Source organism: Podarcis vaucheri, assembly GCF_965113315.1.
Source record: "Podarcis vaucheri genome assembly, chromosome: 5".
Taxonomy (NCBI): domain Eukaryota; kingdom Metazoa; phylum Chordata; class Lepidosauria; order Squamata; family Lacertidae; genus Podarcis; species Podarcis vaucheri.
In genome coordinates this window covers 24,212,800-24,224,591 of record NC_138763.1, presented here as the reverse complement: position 1 = coordinate 24,224,591, position 11,792 = coordinate 24,212,800, and the positions used below count along the sequence as shown (strand labels likewise).

General features: G+C 44.6%; 1 long non-coding RNA gene across 1 annotated transcript in view; it reads left to right on the top strand.

Moving 5' to 3' along the window:
• The first annotated feature begins 958 nt into the window (after positions 1–958).
• LOC309533420 overlaps positions 959–11,792 on the top strand; it is a 149,877-nt gene continuing 139,043 nt past the window's right edge. Inside the window, exon 1 of the long non-coding RNA XR_014220233.1 lies at positions 959–1,057. This is a non-coding gene — a long non-coding RNA (uncharacterized lncRNA). The remainder of the gene's footprint in view (positions 1,058–11,792) is intronic.

Genomic DNA, 11,792 nt, shown 5'->3' with positions numbered 1-11,792 from the left:
ATGATTGTCGGAAATGTCAAGAAACATTGACCTGGCTCACATGACACAGTGAGCTAAGCTTTTGCCTACAGAGACCATGTCAACGTGCAGGCTCCCGGAGAACAGCTTGTGGTTCGAGGACCCGACCCCCGCAATGTGGAATGAATACACAAGGACACGTGATATAAGGTTAATGGGCAAGAAAAGGCCACAACTTTATTGATTACAGCAGTGAAAAGGTATTGGCTTAGGCATTGGATGTCTAAAACAAGGGGGGTTTATTCACCAGTAGGTGGAGCCTGTTGATGCTAATCCAACTATAGGCTCTCCCCTGATGTCACCGGGGGTCGTGCCATGGCCTCCCGCCAAGCAGGCATCAGACAGAATACACGACCGCCAGATTCCTTTAATGGAATACCCAAAAATTGAAGGCATAGGCGATGGCCACACCCAGCCCTTCGACACACCACACCACATTATTCCAATGCCTAACCTACCCACCAATACCATGAAAGTTGTGACGATTGCTACAAGGTAGGCGAAAAAACCAAAAAAGCCTAATGCCAAATGGAAAAATTCCTACCAGGCCCCCCGGACAACCAGGGCGACCAACCTAAGGTCCATAGCAAGGCCAAGGAAAAACTAAAACCCTGAGCTCAAAGGGAGTGGAGGGTGAGTGACTCGCGACAGGACGATGGAGAGTGAGGCCGAGAAGGGGCTGGCGCCGCAGCATTTAGGCTGCTGTAAATGCCCCCTCGGAGGCACCTGGTCGGGTGCCTGCCGATGGGCGTGGGCGCCAGCCAGGTGAGTGGGGGAGGCAGGGGGCTAATGCCCCCTGCTAGGGGCGGAACTCGGGCTCCCGCCCACAACCACTCCCCTCTCTTCCAGGGAGGAGAGTCTTTGCAGCCATTTTGCTGCTCCTTATGTACTGGTTTGGGACGCAGGTGGCACTGTGGGTTAAACCACAGAGCTTAGGACTTGCTGATCAGAAGGTTGGCGGTTCGAATCCCCACGACAGGGTGAGCTCCCGTTGCTCGGTCCCAGCTCCTGCCAACCTAGCAGTTCGAAAGCACCTCAAGTGCATGTAGATAAATAGGTACTGCTCCGGCTGGAAGGTAAATGACATTTCCGTGCGCTGCTCTGGTTCGCCAGAAGCGGCTTAGTCATGCTGGCCACATGACCCGGAAGCTGTATGCTGGCTACCTCGGCCAATAAAGCAAGATGAGCACCACAACCCCAGAGTCAGTCATGACTGGACCTAATGGTCAGGGGTCCTTTTACCTTACTATGTACTGGTTTAGCCATGCCAAGCTAAACCAAGGTTTGCCTCAACCGCAAGACAAAACGCTAAGCTCTCGTTTCACTCACCGCAAACATTAGCCATGTGGAAGCCAAGGGAAGCCTACAGGCAGTGCATGAAAGCAATATTTCTTTATCTTTTACATCCCACCTTTATCTCCAAGTATCTCAAGGTGGCAAAAAATGGTGCTCCCCCTCATCATCAACAACTGAGAGGCAGTGACAGGCCCAAACTCACCCAGTGAGTTTCATGGCCAAGCGGGGATTTCCCAGCTCCTAGTTTGATACTCTAACCACCACACCACACTGGTTCTCACCACACTGCACTGGGTCTCTCCCTGCTATTGCCTTCCAGCAAACTGGTATTCAGTGGTTTCAGTGGTAACAGCCGCTGACAGGCCTGCACGCCATGAATTTGTCCAACCCACTATTTGATCCATCAGCATGAATGGTCGCCACCACTTCCTGCGGCACTAAATTCTATGAGTTATTATCAATGTGTGATGCTGTTGTTATAGGTTTGTGGGTGCTAAATGCCTGGTCTCAGTAAATGTTAAAATTTAATAAGCATTTGTGTGTTAAAACAAGGACGTTAGACCCATGTGGGTATTTGATCTCTGTGTTAGACTTTTCTAAACCCTCTTGAATTAGCAAGTGATGAAGGCAGGCTGGTGCTAATTAACTCAGACTAATTTCCTTGAGGGTGCAGTCCAGGGTAGTGGGTCATTAACATGGCAAGAGAAGTGAGAAGGGCCTCCCTCTGTGTTAGAAAAGCCAGAGGTTTAGAACAGAGAATATAATGTGGGCCAGAAGCTTAGAGAGATGAGGTCATGTGACAAGCAGAGTGCAGGAGGCAGAGAAAAATAGCCAGGGTCTGCTTAAACTGGATGTTGTGATTATAAGGAAAGCAAGACCCTATTGGAGTTCAATGCTGGGGACCCTTCCATTGTAGACTGGGGACTCAGCTATACAGATGCAAATAAAACTTTTTACGTGTTGTAAAGTGCAAGATACGTCTGTGACACTAGATGGTGACCGTGAGCTATGCTGAATTCAATGTATTTTTCAAAACGGTTTTTTAAAAAAAGCATTCTCACAGCGTTTTTTGTATGTGTGTAGATGCCACCTCAGGTTGTATATGTGTGTAAATAAACCATATATCATAGGTGCCACAGAGCCACATGTACATGCTCTTTGTGGCTGAGCAGCTTCAAGGTCCTTGATTTCTCTTCTTATGGTTATCTTTAAACATGGCGAGGACTAGTCAGCCCTCCAAATAAAGGACTCCCATCTGTATAGCAGGGAACATGGCCACCCTAATAATTAGGCCCAAAATGTCTGTGCGGACGCTTTATTTCAGGGCACTGTAATTTATTCTTATGTACAGCAATCTTATGCTTGCTGATCCAAAGTGGAAGAGTTTAGTGCGAAAAACTGGAATTGTGTGACAAAAATGAAATAATAGGAAGGGGTCCATAGTTGACTCCATTTTAAAGTAATCATAGTAGAATGGGCTAAATCAGCCATGAAGAGAAGAATCAGCTCAGCACAAACGAAGCCCTAGCGGGATGAAAGAAGTGTGTTCTCAGGATCATTTCCATGAATTACATTAATTATTTTACATAAAAATATGATTATTGTATTTATGGGCAATTCACCCTCTCTACCAAGAACATCTGCATCCCTTGCAATCTGTGCACTTGATGGAATTTAATTCAGATTCCTTTTATGCTCTTTTTGAATCCCTCTCCATAATCGTAATTACTATGAGTGTTATTATGCCTTTGGGTAATAGAACAGGGCATGCAAATCCCAGACGGCTGCAAAATTAGAAGCTATTTTCCTTTTATGCTTATTAGACTGTGTGATCGAAAGCATGATTTAAACTAAAATCCTCACATCGTTAATGGTGTTTACAGTATGGCATGTAAGGGCTCCCCCTCCCCCAACGAACTGAACCACAATAATTATAAAAGAGATTTTTGCAGAGTAATCCTATCCTCAAGTTATGCCTCCTAAATAGAGAGGGATCTTTTCGAAACCCTCTTGTGCCAATGCAGCATAAAGCTACCCAGGTGGAAAAATTAACAAGCAACATGATGTCTAGCACTAGCAAAAGGCTACCACTAGCGTCACAGTTACACTGGCAAAACTCTGCCAGCGCATGGGAGGGAATTGATTTCAGAGCCAATGCCATTTTAGTGAGACTTACTCCTGAGTAAATGTGCTTGGGATAAGGCTGTAAAGGCGCCCTGGCAAGAGCCAGATTTAATCGGATCTATGAAACGTACTAGGAAAATCACAGGCATGTGGTTGAAGAAGAGGAGTACTTCTTCCCTTAATGCACATTGGTGGGCTGATCAAGTTAACAAGGTAAATGTGAAATAGGAAGCATGTCCTGATTGTTGAAACACTAAATATATCAGTCATTCATGTAATAAAAAATTAGGAGACAGGGACTTTTGTAGAGAAAACGCCACCCTTATTTCACATCTCCTCGACACAAAAGTCATCCTTTATTTTTATTTTTTCAGTGATGCTTCTATTTACACTTCAACAGGCTCTATAGAATGCTAATTATATTCTGAGTGGGATAGAATTTGACCACAAAAGCCATTGTGGCTGACATTTTCCAGAGATAGGGAACTTGTGGCCCACCAGATGTTGCAGAATGACATCATTCGTAATTTCTGTCAGCTCTTCTGGCAGGGTTTGGGGAAAACTGGAGCCTAAGGATGCTCCCTACTCCTGCCAGAATATATACTGGCAAGTGTGGACCTGTGTAGACACCGGTTGCCACACTTCTTAGGAATGATTTGTTTCTTCATCAATACAGTATATGCTTTTGCTCCAGTCAAAGTCTTGGATGCCCACATATAAATTTGTAATGGTACTGTGCAGTTTTTAGCTGATATAAGCTTACTCGGTCCTTTAAAGTAGCTGGACAGAACATCATGTTCTATTAATGAGGTGTCAATGTCAACCAGAGCAACCTTATCACAGGCATTTAAGGATAATCAAACGAATGGGCAAAGTCCCTCTTCCATGCATGGACAAGCCCTCAGCGGGGTAGCGGATGAGGAGAAAAACAGCAAAATGGCATTCGCCCAGTTTTTAAAGAAACTGGTGGAAGTCAACTTAGATCTGAGAGGTTTCCATCAGTAAAATAATGGGTGCAAAATGCCCTGGAAACTGGTGTTGCTTTATCCATTTGGGACCTGGACACTGCTGGGCAAACACAATGTATTAGAAAAAGGAGAAATGAGATGCAGAGTTGTGATGCTACCAGATTAGCCTGCTATCATAATCTCTTGTGATTTACAGCTCTCTCTCTTTTCAATAACCAGGGAGGAGGTTTGAACAGAACACCAGTAGTTTTTTATAGAGATGGATGGGGAGAGGCTGCCGATTGAGTTTTGAAGGTGGTTTTACAAGCCCTGTAATGTGATGGGCTGCTGCAGACCCGCCATTCCAAACAAATGGGAGCTTAATAGCTTGAAAGAAACCTTGATTGTGGGCAGCGCTCAAAGGCTGATTACATGTGGCGTGTCCAGCTTTTCCCCATCCTAGCTTTCTACCATTTCACAGGGGAAATTACCTCAGAGCTCAGAGTAGCTAATGTAGCTCACCAGAAGGGGATTATTCCCAAGATTCAAGCAAAATGTTCCTTTGCTAATTTTACATGCTGATTGTCATTCCCTTCAGCGATCACAGCAGAACTCTAAGCCTTTTCGAACATTGGCCAAGCTATTTTGAATATAATTTAAGGGGTCTGCAATGGAACACAGTTTGGTTTCCCTCCAAGTCTTACCTGGCATGGTTTAGTCTATGGTTTGGGAACCTTTTCCAGCCTGAGGGCCAAATTTCCTCCCGTGCAATCTTCAGGGAGGGGGGCACATGTTAGTGGCAGCAAAAGTGGATGGAGCAACAGAAATAAATTTCACCATTTGTTCCAAACTAGCTTCTATGCACACTCTCACACACCCATCTCTCTTCCACCCAGGCTAATGAGACGATGACTCCATCAGTAAAGCATGAGGCTCTTAATCTGAGAGCAGTGGGTTCAAGCCACACGCTGGGCTAAAGATTCCTGAATTGCAGGGGATTCAACTAGATGACCCTCATGGTCCCTTCCAACTCTTCAGTTCTATGATTCTATTATTTTAGTTCAACTGCACATTTCAGCCAGGCAAAAACCTCAAACAGGGTGCAAAATAGAGCCAGTGAGGGGTGTAGTTGGGGAAGGGTTGATGAAGAGTCTGCAAACCAAGCCTTATGAGGAACGACTGAAGGGTGCTGGGTATGTTTCACCTGGTAATGAGGAGACTGAGAGGAGTTATTTGAAGGCCATCTTCAAATATCTAAAGGGCTGCCATATGGAATATGGAACAAGCTTGTTTTCTCCCACTCCGGAGGACATGAACCAATACCTTCAAGTTACAAGGAATGAGATTCTGACTCAACATCAGGAAGAACTTTCTGAAGAGCTGCTTCACAGTGGAATAGTCGCCCTCCGGAGTTGGTTCCTTGGAGTTCCTTGGAAATTTTTAAGCAGATGCTGGATGGCTGTCATGTATGATTTAGCTGTGATTCCTGCATGACAGGGGGCTGGACTAAATGACGCTTTGAGATCCCTTCCAGCTCTACAATTCTATGAGTCTATGGTGAACATCCTTGTTATCAGGGGTGCCATCTTGTTTCTCTCTTGGAGGCAGCGCTGCTGCAACCTGCCGGCTTTTCTCATTGACATTGTGGGTGCCCAGCCCCCCACAATTATATTATTGTGGGTGTCCAAGTACCCACAGCCCCCTAGAGTTGGCCCCTATGCTTGTTATGTCTGTTTTGCAAAGAAAACAGTGTCCTTGTATGCAGCAGGCAGAAGATGACTTAGGGAGACCTTGGTCTAATCAGAGGAATATGTTCTCGGTCATACAAATTTATTTTACATCATTATTAGTAGTTGTAGCATTTACATTTTAGAGTAGCCTTGATACCAAGTAGAACTGCAATTCCACAGTCTGACCCAAACCATATCAGCACATTAAAATTACATGCTCCTTTGCTACCGCAACTTCTATACTGCATGATCTAAGAGGTTAATCCTAGTGTACACGTAGGAAAAGAGCCTCCTCTTTTTGAGTAAACGTTGCAGCTGCATTGAGTGTCCTTTAACACTACCCACAGGACCTTACATTAGGGATAATTAAAAAAAACAATAACAAGGAAGCTTGTGCAACTAGAAACACTTACCTAATATTCATTTTGAGCTAGCATAAAAGAGAACTTGTGCATCAAACAATGAGCTTCCTTTACTCACATTTTTTAGTCCATTGTCAGTCAGTGGGTTGTGCCTCTTGAGTCGCAGGGAACAATACCTGTATAATGGAATTCAGAACCAATTGCATGATTAAGGGCTCCTCAACTTTTCTGAGCACTCAGACTGATAAGCTAACACAAGGCTTACATGGAGGTTATATTCTGCCCTCTCCTTGTTGAACATTCATTCTCATTCATTTGTCAGGAAGCTACACAACAATGAGCATTCATCCTGATTTGTTTGCAAGAAGGTGAGACATCTTCCCACCAATCCCACACTTTTTGGTGCATTTCCCTGTCATATTCCTAACCGCAAAAGTTGTTGTTTTTTCCTGCAATTGCTTTTAGTGGTTTGTTTTTTCTGCAATTGCTTTTAGTGGTTTGTTGCATCGACAATTCACTTTAATTGCCCAAACCTAAACTTCTAGTATGCAATTGAATCCCTTTTTTAATGCCTAGGAATTGTCCCATTTATGCAGAAGCTACTATCTTATTTGGAAGGGACCCCATTTCGCTTCCAGGCTGATAGGGACACTAGATCACCTACATTTGATATATAACTTTTTAAAGTTTTTTGGGGGGGTTGTTTACTTTTAATTTTGTGCCAGGGAGTCTATTCCCCCCTCTTCCTCTTCCTCTTCCTCTTCCTGTGTGATTCCAGTGCATCAGCACTCACTCGGCAACATTTGTTTAAAAATGGATGAGATCTTGCATTATTGTAAGTATAAAAATACTTTTAGGAGTATAAAAAAAATGGTTCAAGAACAGCTTGGAGAACTGGGTGGAAACTCCTAAGAACTGTCATTAGAGGATATTTATCATGTATTTCCAGAAGGTTGTGTTACTATTCTACTTAATTAATACTTGTTAAATTTCTTAAGACACTTAAATTTCATACAGACTCAAGGCAGCTTATAATAATATGAGGGTCAGTAGGAGGAGTTGTCCCTGTTTGCTCTGCTCACCATCCCCTCTGCCAACTCCATACCTGGACAACCCCTCCTTGTTTACCCCTCACATCTCCCACCACAGCTCACTTAAACCTCCCCTCATCTCCCTTCAAGTATCTATGCTGCTGCCCCACAGCTCACCCCAACCCACTTCCTTCAAAGGTTGTCCCAATCCTGCCACAAGGACAAAGGTGCTTCAGAGAGCCTGTCCCTCCTCACTTATTGTTGTTGTTTAGTCGCTTAGTCGTGTCCGACTCTTTGTGACCCCATGGACTAGAGCACGCCAGGCCCTCCTGTCTTTCACTGCCTCCTGCAGTTTGATCAGACTCATGCTGGTAGCTTCGAGAACACTGTCCAACCATCTCATCCTCTGTCGTCCCCTTCTCCTTGTGCCCTCCATTTTTCCCAACATCAGGGTCTTTTCCAGGGAGTCTTTTCTTCTCATGAGGTGGCCAAAGTATTGGTGTCTCAGCATTATGATCTGTCCTTCCAGTGAGCACTCAAGGCTAATTTCCTTAAGAATGGATCGGTTTGATCTTCTTGCAGTCCATGGGCTTCTCAAGAGTCTCCTCCAGCACCATAATTCAAAAGCATCAATTCTTCAGCGATCAGCCTTCTTCATGGTCCAGCTCTCACTTTTACTATACGGACCTTTGTTGGCTTTACTTTTTTTTTTAAGTCAAGCTTAATGGAGAAGAAGAAGAAGAAGAAGAGTTTGGATTTGATATCCCGCCTTTCACTCCCCTTCAGGAGTCTCAAAGCGGCTAACATTCTCCTTTCCCTTCCTCCCCCACAACAAACACTCTGTGAGGTGAGTGGGGCTGAGAGACTTCACAGAAGTGTGACTGGCCCAAGGTCACCCAGCAGCTGCATGTGGAGGAGCGGAGACACGAACCCGGTTTCCCAGATTACGTGACTACCGCTCTTAACCACTACACCACACTGGTGCATCACAGAGTGGTTTGCCAAATTGCTCTGTGAAGCACCTCCCCCCACCATGGCTACTGCTAAGCAGTGTTGGGGTGCTGCTAAGGAATTGGGGGCAATTGGCAAGCCCCCAGCTGGCTCCAGCCCACTGGCCGATGTGCCGGTCAAACTCCAGTCCTTGGTGCAGCATGAACCTGCGCCCCAGAGCTCCAGAAGTTTCAGAAGCTGGGCACGCAATTCAGCAGAGTAAACGCACAACAGAAGTGGCAGAGAGAGGCTGTGTAAAGCATATTTACAAGCAGTTTATTCAGCCTACATCAGGACAAGAGGAAAAACATGTCTTCTCCCTTTCATGTCCAAGTAAGCAGCATAAGCAATAGCTATACACACAAAGGGAAGGTCCCAGCAAGCTGTGCTGGAGTGTAAACAGACATGTGACATACAACAATTCCACATGTCTGTTAAGGTGGAACGGAACATCAATATCCTAACATCCAGTTCACCTGGGCCGCCTGCCACCCATGCTGCTCACTCACCTTCCTGCCTGTGTGCCATCATGCTGTATCATCATGCTGTTTCATTAACGAAATCTTGTTGGGAGGGGATGAGATACAGTGCCTTGGACCTTGGAGGGTCCATTTAACTCTTGTTGCTGCTGCTGCTGCTGCTAAAACTTATCCTTCATGAATCTGTCTCCTCCCATTTTAAAGGCATCTGACTTGGTGTCCTCGACACATTTCGTTGCAAAAAAATAATAATAAACCCACAAATTAAGCACTGTTCAAAGAAGGATGTCCTTTTGCCATTCTGATGCTGCCAGCATGACTCACTGCAAAATCTGGTGTTACAAGAGAGGAAGAAGAATTGAAAACTGCCTCTCTCCACCAACTTTATAAACCTCTGCCATTGCCTGCCTCATCTGTTCGAAATAACCTCAAAGTATCATGAAGAGATTTCCCCCTCCTGGTTTCCCCTTTCAATATCATTTCAACCAATGAGCTCATTTTTCATGTGCCATCTTAAAAATAAAATAAACTGTGGCCATATTGCTACACTATCTGAGTCATTTCCCATTAGATCAGGTTTCCCAAACTTGGGGCTCCAGACTACCATTCCCATCATCCCTGACCACTGGTCATGCTAGCTAGGGATGATGGAAGTTGTAGTCCAAAATCAGTTGGAGACCCAAGTTTGGGAAACCCTGCATTACATAGCACCATGGTGCCTATTCCTGATTTGCCAAACATCTCAGATCTCTTATCCTGGACACCACTCAGGTTGATGATACCAAAATGAGGATCTCTCAGCTTGGAAAAAGGAATTTCAGTGGCTCTGTGAGGCAAGCATTATGGCCCTGAAAGTTATTTCCCAATACAGATTTTAATTTGGAGCAGAGAAGAACCTATGTCTTCCCACCCGTCTCTCTCCCTCTCATGCAACAATCATAGCAAGCAAAGACTATGTTGCATTATTAATATTTTAAAGTTACCACCCTTGGGAATCCCAAGACATGAATGAGGAAATACGGGCAACACATTACAGTGGAAACTCTGGCTAAAACGCAACCTCCTGACTCTCATGTCAGACGTGCATGGGAAATATATAGAGCGTGTCCATTTTTATCACACACCAACCACAACTTGCTTACATTATATTTTCATAGAAAATTCAAAGGAAAGCCCCTTAAGACTGGGCAGAAGACATCTGGAGCCACTTAAATAAAAATAGTGTGTGCTCTGTCAAATTGGCATGGCCCCCAAATGCAAGATTCTAATTAAAAGGGAATCTCACCATATGCAATCAGTTCTGCACACATACTAGCTGTAGAGAGGAATGACAGTACAGTGGTACCTCAGGTTAAGAACTTAATTCGTTCTGGAGGTCCGTTCTTAACCTGAAACTGTTCTTAACCTGAGGTACCACTTTAGCTAATGGGGCTTCCCGCTGCCGCCGCACGATTTCTGTTCTCATCCTGAAGCAAAGTTCTTAACCTGAGGTACTATTTCTGGATTAGCAGAGTCTGTAACCTGAAGCGTCTGTAACCCGAGGCAACTCCTGTTTGTTTCAGTTGGTCTATTTTTGGTGTCTCTTCAGCTGGGTGAAACTTCTTATGCTACAATCCTATGAATCTTTTCATGGAAGCAAGCCCCCTATGTTCAGTGGGCTTACTCCCAGGAAAGGATGTGAAGGATTGTAGCCTTGAACCTCAGATTATTCATTTTGTTTCACACAACAACTCCAAAATAAAACATGCTCAACTCAACTAATACTTGTTTTTACAACATAGGCAGCCTAATCCTATGCATGATAAGATTTACTTGGTTGTAAATAGGGGAGAAATCCGATTCAATTTGCATTTACATGCAAACCTACAAAATCCACAGTCTCTGAAGCGATCTGCAAAACACAACACAACCATCCTTCAAACTGCTTCTTCAATTTGCAGTTTCACTGAGATTAAAAGTCTCATGCTCTACTGACTGAGCTATCCTGGGTTCTTTTAGAGGAAAAGCCAAAGCCATTCAGTATTCATCCTGACCCTGCTTAGTTTCCAAGATCAGACAAGACCGGGTGTGTTCAGGGTATCATGGCTGTAGACATGTAATGCCCTAGTCATGTAGTATGCACAAAAATGTATATACTTGGGCAAAGTGTGTTCATGAATGCATATGGTACCTCAGTTTATGAACTTAATCCATTCCAGAAGTCCGTTCTTAAACCAGAACTGTTCTTAAACCGAGGCGTGCTTTTCCGTGCTTTTCCGTGCTTTTCCTAATGAGGTATCCCACTGACGGTGCCCTTCCACCATTCAAATTCACTTCTTAGACCCAGGTAATGTTCGCAAACCAGGACACTACTTCCCATTTTGTGGAGTTCGTAAACCCAATAGTTCGTAAACAGGGCTGTTCTTAAACCGAGGTACCACTGTATTGGTGAAAACGGCTTACAGAAATTACATTACATTGGGAACAATTCACACAAAAATGCTGGTGATCTGAATTTCAGCTTGGAAAAATGAGAGACGTCGAAATTGACGTACTCACCCATCCATACAAGTAAATGCTGCAAGTCTCAGCATTCACCTCACTGGCCCTGTCAACTGGACTTCCACTTGTACCACACAGCTTTCCCACATCTCTTTCCCCTGCACACTGCAAGACTGTCCCAAGGGGAGGAGGGTCAGGATAACCCCCAATACAGCACATAGGGGAAGAGAAGGATTGCAAGGGCCACCTTGCGCTGTTCTGGGGTTTCTCCTGACCCCCCTGAGTCAATCTGAGGGGGGGAGAGAAGAAGGGAGAAAGCCCCACTGGGCAAGAG